The sequence below is a fragment of the Denticeps clupeoides genome, chromosome 15, assembly GCF_900700375.1.
Source record: "Denticeps clupeoides chromosome 15, fDenClu1.1, whole genome shotgun sequence".
Taxonomy (NCBI): Eukaryota; Metazoa; Chordata; class Actinopteri; order Clupeiformes; family Denticipitidae; genus Denticeps; species Denticeps clupeoides.
In genome coordinates this window covers 2,284,321-2,302,702 of record NC_041721.1, presented here as the reverse complement: position 1 = coordinate 2,302,702, position 18,382 = coordinate 2,284,321, and the positions used below count along the sequence as shown (strand labels likewise).

The window sequence follows — 18,382 nt, the reverse complement described above, 5'->3', positions numbered from 1 at the left end:
TCCAGGAGAACACTCAGGTGACCAGGCAGTCAGCAACAGGAGATCAGTACCGTGTGAGATGAAGACCAGTAGAATGGGTGAGGAAGCTGTGAGATGGGAGATTCCAGGTCTGTTACTTTACATGTGTTAATGAAGAAAAATGTAAAAAATTACAACATCAACATTAATTTCTTATATAGCCCAAAATCACATACAGTATGTCTCAATGGGCTTTGACACCCTTACATTTGACCCTTCCGCACACAAGGAAAACCTCTAGGAGAGAGAAAAAAAGAAATGAAGAAAAGTTGGGAAGGAGTGATACAGAGAGGGAGCCTGCAAATGGTGTCAGTGCAGGGCTGGTGATGATTTGTACATTACGGAAGAAAGAACGAAAACATAATAATAAGTCCTACAGTTGTAGGGTTGGAGAAGTCCAGGATGTAGTCCAGTGTCTACATTACATGTCCGTTATGACGCTACTGGTCCATTTGAAGATCCCTGAAGCTGTAGTTGTTACGGTGGTGGTGGCTGTGGTGACCCTCTGGTTCGTTTCATGCTATGTCCTCGTTTAGCAGTTGTCAGGAACCAGGATTTATCTGCTGGTCTCTTCACTGGGGTCTGCCAGTAGTCTGGGCGCTTGATTCCGTGTCTCGGAGAAAACAAACAGAAGCAGCGGCAGACAGTTGCACTGTACGACAATACTGAAATATGTGGTGATAGTGGTATATTGGTGCTACAGTGGCCCAGTACCCTAACTAGGACAGCCTAACTAGGGTGAATTTAACACTGTCTGTGTCTAACAGGGGGACTCTATAATTGACACTGTGTCAAAGTGAAGTGAAATGAGTGTCTAGGACTTTAACAAAATGCCAGAGAGAACAGATAGGTTTTGAGATTGGATTTAAACACTGAGACGGCTTGTTCCACAACTGCAGAGCTCTACAGGAGAAGAATCTGCTCCCAGCTGTGACCTCCTGTACTTTTGGTACCAGTAGTGACCCTGCACCCATTGATCGAAGGGGGCTTGGCGGGTCATAAAGAACTAAAAGTTCACTCAGGTATTGTGGGGCGAGACCATTTAGAGCTTTATAGGTCAAAAGTAGGATTTTGTAGTTTCCTGGTTCTGGTTAGAACTCTGCCTGCAGCATTCTGTACTAGCTGGAGTTTACTCATGCACCTACTAGAGCATCCAGACAGTAATGCATTGCAGTAACCTAACCTTGATGTAATAAATGCATGGAGCAACATTTCTGCATCATGCATTGAAATTATATTTCTTATTTTCGCAATATTTCTAAGGTGAAAGAATGCTATTCTAGTGACATTATCTACGTGCGAATTGAATGAGAGACCTGCATCAATGATGGCTGCTTGAGGCCCAAGTACAAGAGCTTCTGTCTTGTCAGGGTTTAATAGGAGAAAGTTGGTGAGCATCCACTGTCTAATGTCCTTCAGACAATTCTCTATTCTGTTCAGCTGCTGCCTCTGATCTGGCATTGCTGACAGATACAGCTGTGTGTCATCAGCGTAGCAATGAAAGCTAATGCCGTGTTTGCAGTTGACATCACCTAAAGGTAACATGTATAGGGAAAATGTAACGGACCTAGGACAGAACCTTGTGGAACACCAAACTCTACTTTACTATGTGAAGACGAAACACCATTGATGTCCACAAACTGATATCGGTTGGTCAGATATGATCTGAACCATACAAGGGGCTGTTCCGTTAATCCCGATAACATTCTCTAACCTGGCAAGGAGAATAGCGTGATCGATAGTGTCAAATGCTGCACTAAGATCAAGCAGGACAAGCTGAGAGATGCGTCCCTGATCAGAGGCCAACAGCAGGTCATTAAACACTTTAACCAGCGCTGTCTCAGTGCTATGATGAGGTCTAAATCCCGATTGATATACTTCATGGATACTGTTACAGTCTAGGTATGCGCTCAGCTGCTGGGCTACGACTTTTTCTAAGATTTTTGATATAAACGGATGGTTGGATATCGATCTATAATTTGAAAGCTGACTGCGATCAAGATCAGGCTTTTTAATCAGGGCTCTTTTTAATAAGGTTGAATAGTTCTAATCGGTGGTCATCTATTAGAAGATTATTTTCCATGGAAATATCGGCGGAGCTATTTGTTGTGCTTTTAATCTTCTCTCTATTCGCGACAATTTTAGTATTAAAGGAATTCATAAAATCATCGCTACTATGATGATATTGAGTGGTCGTATCCGTTTCTGTCGTATTCCTGGTTAGTTTGGCTATAGTTTTAAACAGGAATCCGGGATTATTTTTGTTTTTGTCTATTAACGAGGACAGATACGTTGATCTAGCCGCGCTAAGAGCCTTCTTATAGTTAAGTAGGCTCTCCTTCCAAGCTATTCGGAATATGTTTAATTTACTTTGACGCCATTTGCGTTCTAATTTCCGGGCGGTTGTCACGTCCATGCGGGCATGACGTGGCGGGTGAACGGAGAGCAGGACGAGGAACGAAGAATGAAGGACGCTTTCACCTGACATCACGAAACTGGGGTTTAATTGTGAATCACAAGACAGGGGAGACATCCAAGACGTAGACACTGGTGAACATGGAACATAACGTTAAAGACCTGACAGTGGACAGAAACGAACAGGGCAGCTTTATACAATCAACACAGGTGAAAACGATTAGGGAACATTACACAGGACAACAATGAAACGGATCCCGGACCAGAGTAACCCCTTTTCGGACCGGATCGTGACAGCGGTCTTCTTAAACAAGTGCCTGTGATTATTATACCAAGGAATTAAGTTTTTATCTCTTACTATCTTCCTTTTGAGGGGAGCGTCTTTATCTAACATACTGCGCAGTGTTAATTCTAGACATTTGGTCGCTTGGTCGAGTTCAGCGGGGTCTGACGGTGAGTTTATCAGCGTTGATAAATCTGGTAATAAACCTCTGTGCAGTACTTGATGTAATTGTCCGTTTGTCTCTATAACAAGGGGGATTGAGTTTGTTGTGTCTGAGACGTATTTTAAAAGCGATGAGGAAATGATCTGAGATCATTTCAGATTGCGGAAGAGTAACTATATCTTCTATATTTAAACCGAAGGTCAATACAAGATCGAGCGTGGTGACCACCTTCATGACTAGGTCCTGTTATAGGTTATATGAGTCTAATAAAGACAGGAATGCTGTTCTTTGTGAGTCTTCTAATTTATCACAGTGGATGTTAAAGTTGCCGACAATTATCCACAGATACAACTAAGTTGGAGACAAAATCTGTAAATTCACTAAGAAACTCAGAATAAGGTCCAGGGGGTCTATAAATAATAATCAATGCAATTAACTTGGGATTTTTATTTTGTGAGACTATTGGTATGTAGAATCTGAAAAGAGTTAAATCCATGTCCGGGTTTATGAGTAATACCGAGGTTATCCTTATAAATTACTGCGACGCCACCTCCTCTTCCAGTTAAGCGAGGTTGGTGTACACAGCTGTATCCAGGAGGACTCGACTCGTTTAATGCTACAAATTCGTTTTGTTTTAACCAAGTTTCGGTCAGGCACAGTACATCAAACCCCTGATCTGTAATAATGTTGGGTGAAAGCAGTCACCGTGCAGCGCCAGAGCAAAAAGTAGACAGGGGAACCATGTGCCATTCTTTACTCGGCCGATGAGAAATAAGGCCTCACCGAAGTGCTGACCGATTTCTGCCTAAGCCAAGCTAGCAGTCTTTATTTATACACAGAATTGTGACCCCGAACAGGTGAGTCACGGAAAAAACATAGGAATGCAGGCAGAACAGAAATAAAACAACTCCATACATGGTTGGAGACTAAAGGGAGACTAAAGACTAAAATAACACCTTCTACAGAGAAGAGTCAAATTCTTCTAACATTTCCCTCCTGTTGTAACTTCGTTACATATATACAAAATATACAAAAAATGCACATTTGAGTACATAAACAGTTTGCATCAGAGAATTACCACCTGTCATCAGTTTCAGTAACCTCTTCATAAATGTTAAGTATCAATGTGCAAGTGTCATGTCCAGTTAAACATTGTCTTCATGATCAGATTCATTGTCCAATAAAGTTTGCATCTGGGTTATCAATAATTGTTCTTCCAACGGACTGACAGCTTGGTTAATTAATCGAACAATCAACGCCCTGATACATGGAATACAGCAACATCCACACAATATCAAAATGGATGTAAACACCATGTGGGAGAGTGTTGTTGCTACCAAATTTTTATATCGTCCAAACACACTCATCCACGAGTCCCACATGGACGTATCAACTCCAGAGTGTTCTTTCATTTTATTATTTAATGATCGTAGTCCATCTATGGCCAGTGATAAACTACCACCTGGCGCGGTATTTGTAATAAATGTCATCTAACATCGAGCAGTTTTCAGTAGGTACCGTTTCATTCATTAAATCTATGACACACCCAGACTCCATTGGTGCTGGGACAATCTGTAATATTGGTCTTGGTCCCAAACAGATCATGCAGTCAGTTCTCAGAGCCTGTCCTGCTTGCTCGACCATCAATAACCAATTATTATTTATGTGCCCAGAAACCCCTGTTGACACCAAGAACCAATCATCTGTTGTTGGTTTTCCGGTTATTATTTTAACGGTTTTTGCTTGGCGATCCACCGGACTAGGGATCAGCCACTTGGCTTGGGCTCCACTGTCACCAGGTACCAAGGTTAAGGTAGTCTGGTTTCTGGTCTTGCACATGGCTATTGTCCAACAAGGGTCTGCCCCTTTTGCCCAAGCACATATCAGTATTATTGTACAATTTTGACCCCAATTAGGCTTAAGGGACACTTTGGTAGTGTCCCTGCGAAAAGTGACTAAAGTATCAGTGACAGAAAAATTGTAGAACACAGCCCACGCTCCGTCAGTGTCCCAACCATTGGAATCAGGTTTGTCTGTGAATGACCTGTCAGTTCCTGTGATTGTCCATGACCAATAATCGCCCCCGCCGTTATAGGTGCGAGCTTCTAAGTACCAGGTGTATCCATTCCAGTTGGTTGATGCTCCGGGCCACATTCCCCGATTGTCGACCAAGGAACTCCTTGGGATCATCAGGAGTGCATCCACTGTTCCGTTGTAACAGAAACAGAGTACCTTTCCCCCAACCTTGTCTCTTGGGCTGAAGTACTCTGATCGTCTGCCGATCCTCCATTACAGGGGTCTCTGGCGTGGGGATTGTATCGAACTGCCAGAGCCCCATCCGTTTCTTGCTGAGCTTGAGCTAGGAAGAGAGCGAGAAAACACCACCACACCACACTTGCCATTCCCACGAGACTGTGTATATACCGTATACCCTATAGCTGGGAGAGGGGATCTGTCGATTTCTTCTGCAGCCAACGGTTTTGATACCGGCCGACTTCCACCCCTACTCAGGCACTGGGAGCTCTACGGGCTTGCAGTGACTGATGTGGATCCAGGTGGCTCTTTCCGCTACCTTCACAGCAGTTGGCGTGGTCAGCAGGATCTGGTATGGTCCGTCCCAGCGTGGTTGATCCCACGCCTTCCTCTGTATCCCCTTCACCAGCACCCAATCTCCTGGCTTCAACCTGTGTGGAGGAACTACAGAATCTGGCAGATTATTGCTCTCTTGAACTTCCTTATTTTGTAGTGTCCTGGACATCCAATGTAATAAGGTGTGCTCACGTTCACTGCGCTTGAGCACATCATTCAAATTAGGCATGAAAAACGCTCGTGGTGTTAATCCTTCTGTGGTTTTTGTAATTCTCATCCAAAATTTCACTAAACTTATACAATCTTCTATGGGTAAGTTAGTATCCGTTCGTGTTTTTAGTAGTCGTTCCTTAATAGTTCCATTAGTTCTTTCCACTAAACCGGTACTTTGTGGATGGTATGCGCAATGTGTTTTTAATTCAAATCCTAACACTTGACTGCATAACTGTATTATTTTGTTTACAAAATGTGATCCATTATCTGATCTAATTAGCTTAGGTATGCCATATGTAGGGAAGTAATGTTGTAATAAACATTTGGCAACTGTTTCTGCATCATTTCTTTTACATGGGTATATTTCTGGTCATTTGGAAAATAAATCAATTATTACTAAAGCGTATTTAGCTCTGCTCGTTGTTGGAATATCGATAAAATCCATGTGTATTGTATGAAATGGGTGTGTGGCTTTTGGAAAGCTTCCTCGTGGTTGTCTATATGCGCCTTGTGCATTGTGCTTCATACATATCATGCAACTGTATACAAAAAGTTTTGCTGAAATTTCGAAATTTATAGTGTAATAGTGTTTGTTTATTAATGTAACCATCCATCCTGTTGAGACATGGGCTGCTGTTTTGTGCAATGATTTAGGTAGGATGGGTTTGTCATTCATGTAATATATATTATCAATTTGTGTAGCTCCCTTTTTTTTTTTTTAATCCATTGTTGTATTTTTTTGTGCGGTGCAGCTAGTTGATTCATTTTGAGAATGTCTGTGTCTATGGTGTGATGTGTGGGTGCAATTTCAGTATCGCATTGTAGAATGCATTGCATTGCAGCTGCTTTAGCTGCCTTGTCAGCAAAAGTTATTTCCTGTTGTGATGTCAGATGTATCTGTTAGATTCGTTACAGCTTTTGTTTACCATTGTATTTGTATTTTACAACTATGTGGAGTACCTTGCGTTGGTGTTGGGAGGGGTTGTGCGGGATTTGTAGTAGTGTGTTTCTCGAATGAGATGTGTGAGGATGTGACCTATATTGGTCCAACTCCTGTACTAACATAATGAGCCATGCTTGTGTCATGAATGGTAAATGTGTTTGTAGCAAAATGTACGGGATGTCATGTGATGTGTGTATCTTTGTTGGATGAGCTAGGATAATAGTGGATGCGTCTTCTAATGCTAACTTTGCTGCTTCACAGATCTGGACGCATGTTGGTAACCCTTGTGCTACTGCATCTAATTTTTTGGAATAATATGCTAAAATTTGATCTCATCCTCCTATTTTTTGAGTTAATACAGTTGTCATAAAATGTTCCTTAAGAGCTACGTACAAATGGAATGTCTTTTAATTATTTGGATATGCTAATACTTCCATTGTTTGCATTGACTTTTTCATTTTTTCAAATGCTTGGGTTGCTTCAGTTGTCCATTCGATTACGTCTCCTAAAGCCATATCCTTTCCATATATTAATGCTAATAAATCTTTTGTTAAGTAGGCGAAATCAGCGACAAACAGAGAGCAGTAGTTACATAATCCTAGAAAAGTCATCATTTGTTGTTTGGTTACTGGTTTTGGTGCATCAGCGCAAGCTTGTAGTCTCCGAGGGGTTAACCTACGGCCATGCTGACTAATTTCATGTCCCAAATATATTACTGTCTGTTGCACATATTGTAATTTGTCTAGTGAAACCTTATGACCTTCCTTATGAAGGTGTTCCAGTACTTTTCTTGTATTTTGTATACAGAGGAGTTTTGTAGGTGCTGTTATCATTATGTCATCTACATAACAAATAATTTGACCTTGTTCGGGACTTGGTAGGGACAACAATGAATGTTTCAACATTCTTGAGTAAATAGTAGTCCTGTTTTTGAACCCTTGTGGTAATCTAGAATATGTGTAATTTACCCCGTCAAATTTGAACCCAAATAAATATTGTGAATCTTTGTGTAATGGTACAAAAAAGAAGGCATTACTGAGATCTATTACTATGAACCAGATGTTTTTGTTTGTTAGTCTATTCAAAATTGTGTAGCGATCGGCCACTTCAACTGGTTCTGGTTCTATTATGTCATTAATTGCTCTTAAATCTTGCACCGTTCGCCACTTTCCTGTAGCTGCTTTCTGTACAGGAAAAATAGGTGTTAATCATGTATAATTTACTCTTTTAATTATACCTGCTTGTAACATGTTCCGTATTACTGGGGCTATTCCTATTTGGGCCTCCTTTTTCAAAGGTTACTGTCGAATTTGAGGTCAAGTTTTAGACTTGACCTTGCACTTGACTGGCAGAGCAGATTTTATCAGGCCTACGTCTGTAGATCCCGTGAACCATAATTGTGATGGATTATCTACTAGATCTTCTGGTACTGTAGTAAGCGCTACTGTGTTTAATCACATATCTAATTTTGTTTTTGGCACGACTCGTACTGTCCACCCCAGGTGGTATCGGAAAGTCCCCTCCGGGGCTCTCTCCCAGCCTTGAGGTGTGTGTGTTTTATATCTTTGGGATATAACTTGTCGAGTCAGCGATCCAAATAGCTTCCATGGCATGTCTTTCCTGCATACCGACATGTGGGGGGTGTCCCCTATGAACAACCTTTCCTGTGCACCTGTTAGACTAACTGAAACTACAGCATTTCCGCACGGTGTGATGTATAGATGCTGTAAGGTGATAGTCTGTTGTTTAGACAATTGGTTGTTAAAATTTTTTGTCATAATCAGAGTCTGGGCCCCGAGTGGGCTTGTACCACATGGCACAATGTAAATCATCTGGGCTCATTGTTTCTTCAGGATGAGGAAGTTTCTGTTTTATTATCTTTAGGACTTCCCCACCCACAGAACCAGAACTCATTTCTAATACCCAGTAGTAATACAGTGAGGTGGGAGAGAATGAGACATTTTGTTCTACTTCTGTTAAAATTTCAACTCTCATTCCCTCCTCTGTAGGTAGTATGCAGATATTCAAATTACGCATAACGTCTCGTCCAAGTAAATTTATTGGACAGCTTAAGTCAACTATTATTGACCCAGAGGTGCTTTTTCCCGTCTGCATGTCCACTATATCTAATGGGTCAGATTCAAATTGGCAAGACACATGTCCTGTGGCTGATTTGATGAACAGCCTTTTATTAGAGGGCTTGTATTATAGTTGGTTCAACTGAGCCTCCAAATCAGCATGATCAAATGGGATAGGGTCCCCATTGGCTCTTGCCCCTGTATAATCTCCCTGTCACGGCCAATACACCTCCAGCCCACCAGAGAGTGCCAGACAAGCCGGGGAGACGGCAACCCGGAAACGGAAGTGAGAGCGGCACCAAGTATAAAAGCTAGATGACACTGAGGAGACACTGCCCGCTCTTTGACGAATTTATTCCCATAGACGCCAGCCTTATTTTCCCACGCCCGACTGATTGATATCCAGTGTGACCACGACCTTCGCCCGCCATTGACCTTGAGTTTGCCTGCCCCCTTTTGCTAATACGATCTTCCCAATTACCCCCCACGGAGCCCTCCCCGCCGCGCTGCGGCGCTTCCACGGCCACACTCCCGTTCCAGCTCACCTCCGGCCGCCTTATCACCAGCCAAGTGCCTCCGGTCCTCCTCTCCCAGTACGACGACTACTCCATCCACTCCAAGCATGCCTGCGAATGCGTCCCCGAACTCGGCCAGTGACAGTAAGAGCGGGCCATCTCCTGACGCAGCAGACATGGCAACCACGCTGGCTCAGGTGACCGTGTTCCTGCAGCAGCAGCACGTTTCAATCCAGGATCACCAAGACACGCAGCTCCAGCAGCAGCGCGCACTAATCCAGATCAGCTCCTCTCTCGCTGATCTTTCGGCCCACGTCCACTCGTTGCAGTCCCAGTCCAGCTGTCCCGGTCCTGCAGTTCCCACTTTGGATTCGCGTATGTCCACCCTGGCTGGATTGGCCCTGCCACCGCTTTATGACGGGGATTCCAGAAGCTGTCGCGGATTTATCACGCAGTGCCGCTGCTTCTCCGCCTCCAAGCCGCCCACCTCCCTGACGAAGAAACGGCGGTCGCGTATATAATTACGCGGCTGACCGGACGCGCGCTGGAGTGGGTAACACCGCTGGTGGAGCAGCGCGACCCGATCTGTCTGTCTGTCCCCGCCTTCCTGGACCGCCTCCAGATCGTGTTTCAGGGTGAGACCGGGCGACGCGCGGCGTCTCTGCAGCTCATGTCGTTATGTCAGGGAAATCGGAGCGTGAGCGATTACGCAATTGAATTTCGAATCCTGGCGAACGACAGTGAGTGGACTGACGCCGCGCTCCCCGCCGCGTTCTACCACGGCCTCCGGGAGGCGGTGAAAGACGAGATGGTGAATCGCGATTGGGGAACCACGCTGGACAGCATTATCGCGCTGGCCATGTCCATCGACCGACGTCTCGCCAAGCGCAGCCAAGAACGACGTAGCCACGCCCCTTTCCACTGTACCCCCGCCGCACGCCAGCATGACGCCCCTAGGGCTCCGCCCCACCACGCATCTGAAGAACCCATGCAAATGAGCCGAGCCTGACCCCCGCTCCCTCCCCAGGAACGAAAACGAAGAGAGGAGCAGAAACTCTGCTACTACTGCGGAGGCCCAAACCACCTCAGTGCTGCCTGTCCAAACCGCCGAATCAAACCACGGCCATCGGGAAACCCCCTCCACTTGCCCCAGGTTCAGAGCCCCCGGGGGAGCACCAAGGCACTTCCCAGAGCCACCAACCGCTGCTCACTTCCTATCATCATCTGCTGGAAGAAACCCAGACCCGGCCAACATCAGGGGCAAGCACTGGTGGACTCCGGCTCGGCCATGAACTTAATCGACATTGACCTGGCCACCCGACTCAAGCTCCCAGTCTCCCGGTGTGATCCACCACGCGCGGTTATGGGACTGGATGGCAGCCCGGTGGACTCAGGGCAAGTACTTTACCAAACCAAACCCCTTCTCGTCTGCCTTGAGCCCAACCATGTGGAAAGAATTATATTCTACCTAACCACAACAACCCATGACCCCATAGTGTTAGGTTACCCGTGGCTGACCACCCATGAGCCCCATATTGACTGGCCCAGGGGCACCATCAAACAGTGGGGACGGCAATGCACCCACCACCAACTCAGTCAGGCCACGCCTCCAAACTGCTCTAGGTCCACACACATAGCAACGGTGAGACTTGGCCACGCCCCTCAACCCATGCCATGCTCACTGCCTAGGCCCAAAACCCCAGTCCACAACGGCAACCACTATGCCCACAGACCGCAATCTGCCCCTATTCAACCCAACCCCATGTTAACCCCGCTTCCAGGTGCAACCATGACCAAACCACGCCCACCGACCGAAACCACGCCCATTGAAGACGAGTTGACCGAGAAGCCGGCAGAGGCCACGTCCCGATCTCCACATGACGCCACCTCCGCATCTCTGGGGGTCCCCGACTGTTACCATGACCTTGCCACAGTCTTTGATAAGGACAAGGCGGCGGAGCTGCCCCCCCATAGGCCTTATGACCTGCCGATCGATCTGCTCCCCGGCGCCTTACCACCACGAGGCCGGCTGTACTCGCTCTCGCTTCCGGAGCGAAAGGCGATGGACGAGTACATTACAGCATCCCTGGCTAGTGGCATAATCCGTCCTTCCACCTCTCCAGCCGCCGCCCCATTCTTTTTTGTGGGGAAGAAGGACGGGGGACTGCGACCATGCATCGATTATAGGAAACTGAACGCGGTAACCAAGAAAAACCAGTACCCACTCCCACTCCTGAATACCGCATTCGAACTACTGTCAGAAGCCACCATCTTCACCAAACTGGACCTCCGGAATGCATTCCACCTCGTTCGGATACGGGAGGGGGACGAGTGGAAGACTGGCTTCATCACACCATCAGGACACTATGAATATCTGGTCATGCCCTTTGGCCTATCCAACAGCCCAGCCGCATTCCAGGCGCTTGTCAATGACGTCCTCAGGGACATGTTAGACCGGTTTGTGTTTGTCTATCTAGACGACATCCTCATTTACTCACCCAACCTCTCGACCCACGTCTCCCATGTCAGAAAAGTCCTCCAGCGTCTCCTACAGAACCGTCTGTTCATCAAGTTGGAAAAGAGCACTTTCCATGCCACCGAAATTTCCTTCCTGGGCTTCCACATCAGTCCCCAAGGAATCGCCATGGACCCGGTCAAGACCACAGCAGTCGCTGATTGGCCAGTGCCCACCACCATCCGACACCTCCAACAATTCCTGGGATTCGCCAACTTCTACCGCCGATTCATCCGCAATTTCAGCAAAGTAGCCCAACCCATGACTTCCCTCCTCAAGGACAAACCCACCACACTCCGGTGGAACCCCCTGGCTCAGCAGGCATTCACCAAGTTAAAACATCTCTTCACCACGGCTCCCAGCACGATGGGCTCTGTTTTTCACGCGGTTCGAGTTCACTGTGTCCTATATCCCTGGCACAAAAAATGCGAAGGCGGATGCCCTGTCCCGCCGATACGTCCCGGAGACGGAGGACAATCCATCCTCTCCCATCCTCTCACAGCCCTTTCTACTTGCCCCTGTGCACTGGACCCTCATGCAAGACGTAATTGCCGATCATGCACACCACCCCCCACCTCGAACCCTGCCTCCCAACCTCACGTACGTCTCACCCCCCTCTCCGTCCACGCATGATACCCCACTGGCCGGGCACCCGGGACGTCAGCGCACCCTCGTCAATATTTGCCGGACGTTTTGGTGGCCGGGCCTAGTCACGGATGTACAGGCATATGTCGCAGCCTGCCCTACCTGCGCATCTCACAAAGCGGACATGCAGAGACCACAAGGCCTCTTACTTCCCCTGCCTCGCCCCCATCGCCCATGGTCCCATGTCTCACTGGATTTTGTCACGGGACTGCCAAGATCCAGGGGTATGACCACCATTATGGTGCTGGTCGACCGGTTTTCCAAGATGGCCCGGTTCATCGCCCTGCCGGGACTCCCTACAGCTGCCCAAACCGCCGACGTAGTCATCCAGGAAGTGGTGCGGCAGTTCGGACCACCGATGGACCTCCTCTCGGACCGGGGCCCCCAGTTCATCGCCAGGTTCTGGCGTCACTTCTGGGGACAACTGGGGGTGTCGGTCAGTCTGTCGTCGGGGTACCACCCCCAATCCAATGGCCAGACTGAGAGGGTCAACCAGGAGATGGAGATATACCTCCACTGTTACTGCTCAGCCCGACCCACCTCCTGGTCCCAACACCTCCTCTTGGCGGAGCTCGTGCAGAACCAACACTGCTCCTCGGCCACAGAACGTTCCCCCTTCGAGGTGGTCACTGGCCTCAGACCCACGTGGTTCCCCACACCCATGGTCGAGGGACCGGTGTTGGCAGTCAACAGCCGACTCCAACAGTCAACTCCATAAAATCTGGTCCCAAGTTCACCGGGTCCTCAACCGAACTGCTGAGCGTATGAAACGACAGGCAGACCAACATCGGCGACCAGGCCTCGTGTACCACCGCGGTGACAGGGTTTGGGTCTCCACTCGAGGCCTGCCCATGTCATCCAGCCCCAGAAAGCTAGGACCCCGCTTCATTGGTCCGTTCCGGGTGACCCGACGTGTCAACCCAGTGGCATACCAGTTGGCCATCCCACGCACTCTGCGCGTCAGCCCGGTGTTCCACGTTTCCCACCTCCGTAAAGCTCACTTGTCGCCTCTGCAACCCCCCCCCGTCTCTACCACCATCTCCACGTCAGGTTGACGGCTCTCTGGCCTACGCGGTCCGTCGCCTTCTGGATGTACGTCGGCGGGGCCGCGGCCTGGAATACCTGGTGGACTGGGAAGGATATGGGTCGGCGGACCGGTCTTGGGTTCCCCGGCGGGATATCCTGGATCCTGCCCTGCTCCTAGACTTCCACGACCGACACCCTGATAGGCCGGGCCCGTCAGGTGCCGGGCCTAGAAGGTGGGGCTCTGTCACAGCCAATACACCTCCAGCCCACCAGAGAGTGCCAGACAAGCCGGGGAGACGGCAACCCGGAAACGGAAGTGAGAGCGGGCAGCACCAAGTATAAAAGCTAGATGACACTGAGGAGACACTGCCCGCTCTTTGACTAATTTATTCCCATAGATGCCAGCCTTATTTTCCCACGCCCGACTGATTGATATCCAGTGTGACCACGACCTTCACCCGCCATTGACCTTGAGTTTGCCTGCCCCCTTTTGCTAATACGATCTTCCCAATTACCCCCCACGGAGCCAGAGATCCCTCCCCGCCGCGGTGCAGCGCTTCCACGGCCACACTCCTGTTCCAGCTCACCTCCGGCCACCTTATCACCGGCCAAGCGCCTCCGGTCCTCCTCTCCCAGTACGACGACTACTCCATCCACTCCAAGCATACCTGCGAATGCGTCCCAGAACTTGGCCAGTGACACTTCCCTTACTCTATAATATTGAGATTTAAGCATCAAAGCAACCACTCGATGCATTTCTAAAAACTTTAATGGTAGCAGGTTGTCCATTTCCCGCCCGCGGGTTGGCCACTTCTACCATAGGAAATATATATAGCTTATTGGAAGTTTGTCATCACTTTGACTATCTGACTCTTTGTATACCACATCATGTTTGGAATGAAAGCTATGTTCAATGTCTTTTAGCTGATCTTGTGGGTATATTTCACGTTTTTTCTTCTCTTTCAATCGATCACTTTTACATGGGGGTGACCTATCCCCTCTTATGGGTATTTTGGGACGCACACTGGAATCCCCCTGACCTTCTCTCCTTCCTCCCCCTCTCTCTGGTTCTCTTCCCCGTCTCTGTACTTCTTGTCTGAGGGCCTGCGCCTGACCTCTCTGACCTTCTCTCTGCACTCTAATTCCTCCCTGTGTCTCTTCATCAAAACCAACAATATTTGCCAAAACCTTTCTTTTTTTCCCTTCTCTTTTCACCTTCATCTGTCGCTTTACACTGCTCCAGCCATTTCTCAGCCTCTAGTTCTTGTCTTCATATTTTCTCCTTTTTCTTTTGCTTTTTCTGCTTCAACTTTTCCAAACTTAATACAACAACAATTCTACTACATCTGTAGTAATCAGTTTCCTCGAGAAACTGTATTTATTCTTCCACCTGTTTACATACACCGTGGAACCTGGACTATATTGGTCCATAACTCTGGCATCTCCCGTGAGATCGAGTTTACTCTGAGTCATCCCCATGCTTCCTGTTATTCGCCCTTAGTGACAGTCTCCAGTATTTGTGATAATCAGAAGCCAACAAACATGCACAATATCGGTGATGTTACAGTGTTGTTATTTAAGGGATGAAACCCAGCATCGAGTCACACTGGTCCGTATGCCACCTTGGGTAAAACAAAAAACGCGGACAACAGACCGGTCCTCTAGGGCCGTATAAATATTGTCTTGTTGTCCCACTCAGATCGTTCTGACTTTCACACACGTCTATGCGAAATCTACCTGGCACCCTGGTCCTCCAATCCACGCTCTGCCCTTCTTTGATTCGTTGATCCGTCAACTGGTCCTCACCGCCGTGGACCGGTTTTAACCGCTGGCCTGACCCCGAACGTCGCGGTCCAGGTCTTTTGAATCTCACCTAAGGTTGAGACTGCCGGCAGATTTCAGCGTTGGCTTCCCATGGCGATGAAGACCAGTTTCAGAATCCGGCTCGAAGGACCATTAAATGTTGGGTGAAAGCAGTCACCGTGCAGCGCCAGAGCAAGAAGTAGACAGGAGAACCATGTGCCATTCTTTGCTCAGCTGAGGAGAAAGGGTCCACCGAAGTGCTAACCGATTTCTGCCTAAGCCAAGCTAGTAGTCTTTATTTATACACAGAATTGTGACCCCGAACAGGTGAGTCACGGAAAAAACATAGGAATGCAGGCAGAACAGAAATAAAACAACTCCATACATGGTTGGAGACTAAAGGGAGACTAAAGACTAAAATAACACCTTCTAAAGAGAAGAGTCAAATTCTTCTAACATGCCCCCGTACGACAATAAATTCATACTTTTATATCATCTTCATCTTACTTGCAGTTTTCAATTGAATAAATGTACAGCAGAATAAAGAAGGACAGCAGTTGGTGTGTGAACATGACAGAAAGAGAAGATCGGTTCATCTTGATCTGCTGAGAAGATGATGAGTGTACAGTAGAGGCCCAAACTCCACTGGTTTAGATGATCTCCTGACCAGACGTTTCACTCCAACACCCTCAAATAAAAACAGGCGCAGATCTGAGCTCTTTTCTTCTAACTTCTGTGTGAAACCAGGATGAAGTGGTGGAACAGCAGAACCACACCCCAGTGGAGCAGAGGGAGGTGGAGGAAGTGCTGGTGTGACAGATGGTGTCACTCAGGAAGAGGATTTACATAGAGCAGCGCTTTACATGGCAGGACTCAGGGGGCTGCAGGTACTTATGGAGCAGATCTGGAGACCTTTCACACTTTATGACCGAGGAACCATGACTCTGGTCAACATCTTCATCTGGACGCTGGTCTTCTACATCCACGATAGGTTCTCAGTCTGCACAGTGATGCGGACACCGGTGATGGATTTTTCTCTGGTGACTTTATTGAAGTGAAGAAGTTTTTACAGCTCAGAGTTCAACTGTGTTCCTGATGAAAATGTTCTCTTTATGTCAGGATGTACAGGAGACATCATCCTGACTCAGACTTCTGCTGTCCATGTGGTTCAGCCTGGAGATACAGTCAAGATCAACTGTAAAACCAGCACGAGTGTCAGCACTAGCCTTCACTGGTACCTGCAGAAACCTGGAGAAGCTCCTAAACTCCTGATTAGATATGCAACAACTCGTCATGATGGGATACCAGATCGATTCAGTGGTGCTGGATCTGGTTCAGATTTCACGTTGACCATAAGTGGAGTCCAGGGTGAAGATGCTGGAGTTTATTACTGTCAGCAGAGTAGCAGCTGGCCGCTCACACAGTGATAGGGCTCTGTACAAAAACCTCATCATAAAGAACCTGCAGGAACCACTGAGAAGAAGAGCTCAGAAGATACAGGGTGTGGATCAAATACACAAATATCTGCACAAAACACCAATCATTTTATTATTTATAGCTAATTAATTTTATTTAGAGGCAGTATGATTAGTTTCATATTTGATCTTATTTCTGTAAATGTAAATGTGTCTGGTCCAGATATAATTAGACTCTTGTTAGTGTGTTTATGTGAACAGGTTAGTATTTTAGTCTCTAGTCTAGTCTACTAGTAAACTAGTACTAGTACAAAAACTTAATTAGAATATTTAATTACTAATAAAAATAAGTTTTGAGCTACATTACAGAAACAAATTAGCTTTTTAATCATATTTTAATAGGTCATATTCTGAGATGCTCTAGTATCTGGTGTATAAATATAATTCTGTGTTTCTACTGCAGATGCGTCTTTATAAAAGCTGCAGGCTGCAGGGCAGGTTTTTGTACGACCAGAAGTAGGAACTGTACCACTGTGGTACACTTTTGGTGGCGGCACCAGCGTTGAATTTGGAAGTAAGTTTTTCACTTCTGTGTGTGTTTGTCTATCTGTTCAGATAAAAAATTTAATTTCCAGTAACATTTTCAACTTTATGCTGTATAGAAAATGTTCATTATTTTCTACAACAAACTATTGATTATAATTAAATGAAACTTCTGACCATCATCCAAGTATCTGAAATTATTGATTAGATAGAAACATGAAAGCGTGTTAGAATAATGCTGCATCAGTAAGTAAATGAGTTTGTATGGAGTATAAAATCATATAATAATAAGAGTAGAAAACAGGGTGAAACAGGAGGGTTCGGTCCACGGCTGAGCTTCTCACATCTTTCCTTGTTTGGTGAGGTTTGCAGATCCTCATGTTGCTGTTGAAATTCTACTAATAATGAAGATGGTGTAGAAACAGAAAGACACTTTTGATTTAAACGGATCTCCCAGCTGAATAGAAGTGTAAAGATGAAGATAAATTGCATGTGATGATGATGATGATGTCTGGACGCTGGAGAATGACCAGTACAGCAGCAGTACAGTTGAACTGGTCCCAGTGGAATCGTCCCTCCACCGCTACTCCTCTCTAACTCTGACTCCTGTTTCAGTAAGAACACGTCCCACAGTGACCATCCTGTCCCCCACCAGAGACGAGCTGTCCACTCAGCACTCGCTGCTCTGTCTGGCCAATAGGGGCTTCCCGTCAGACTGGACCCTGAGCTGGACGGTGGACGGGAGCAGCAGGACTGGGGCGTCCAGTCCGGGCGTGATGGAGAAGGACGGTCTGTACAGCTGGAGCAGCTCCCTGACTCTGACCGCTAAGGAGTGGTCCAGCGCCAAAGAGGTCACCTGTCAGGCGTCCCACAGCTCAGAGTCACCGGTCACTGCAGCACTGGGGACGGCCGACTGTCCTGAGTAGCGTCCACTCTGCCCCAGACCCTGCAAATTTATCTTTATCATGATGTTCTTACTGACACAATAAAATATAATTTTAGTCCATTTCAGCGTGTCTGGACTGTCGCTTTATTACAACAATAACACTGATCTGTAAATCAGAATATAGAAAATATTCTCATCCATACATATTCATCAGTAAATCTCTAATGTGGTAAAATCTTCTCACAGTGGCTTTCAAAAGAAAACCATCAGAATAATATTCTAGTCATGTATGATTATTATTAGTATATTATATTAGAGATGCAGCTTATACA

General features: G+C 46.8%; 2 long non-coding RNA genes across 2 annotated transcripts; one reads left to right on the top strand and one right to left on the bottom strand.

Annotated features, from left to right (window-relative positions):
• Window positions 1-3,623: 3,623 nt before the first annotated feature.
• Window positions 3,624-10,115, bottom strand: LOC114765370 (uncharacterized). Its single transcript, XR_003742606.1, has 2 exons — window positions 9,248-10,115; window positions 3,624-5,576 (listed from the first exon to the last, which is right to left on the bottom strand). It is a non-coding gene; the product is annotated as an uncharacterized LOC114765370 (long non-coding RNA).
• Window positions 10,116-16,607: 6,492 nt separating this feature from the next.
• On the top strand, window positions 16,608-18,140 carry LOC114765303 (uncharacterized). The gene is made up of 3 exons (XR_003742594.1): window positions 16,608-16,707; window positions 17,085-17,195; window positions 17,780-18,140. It is a non-coding gene; the product is annotated as an uncharacterized LOC114765303 (long non-coding RNA).
• Window positions 18,141-18,382: the final 242 nt, after the last annotated feature.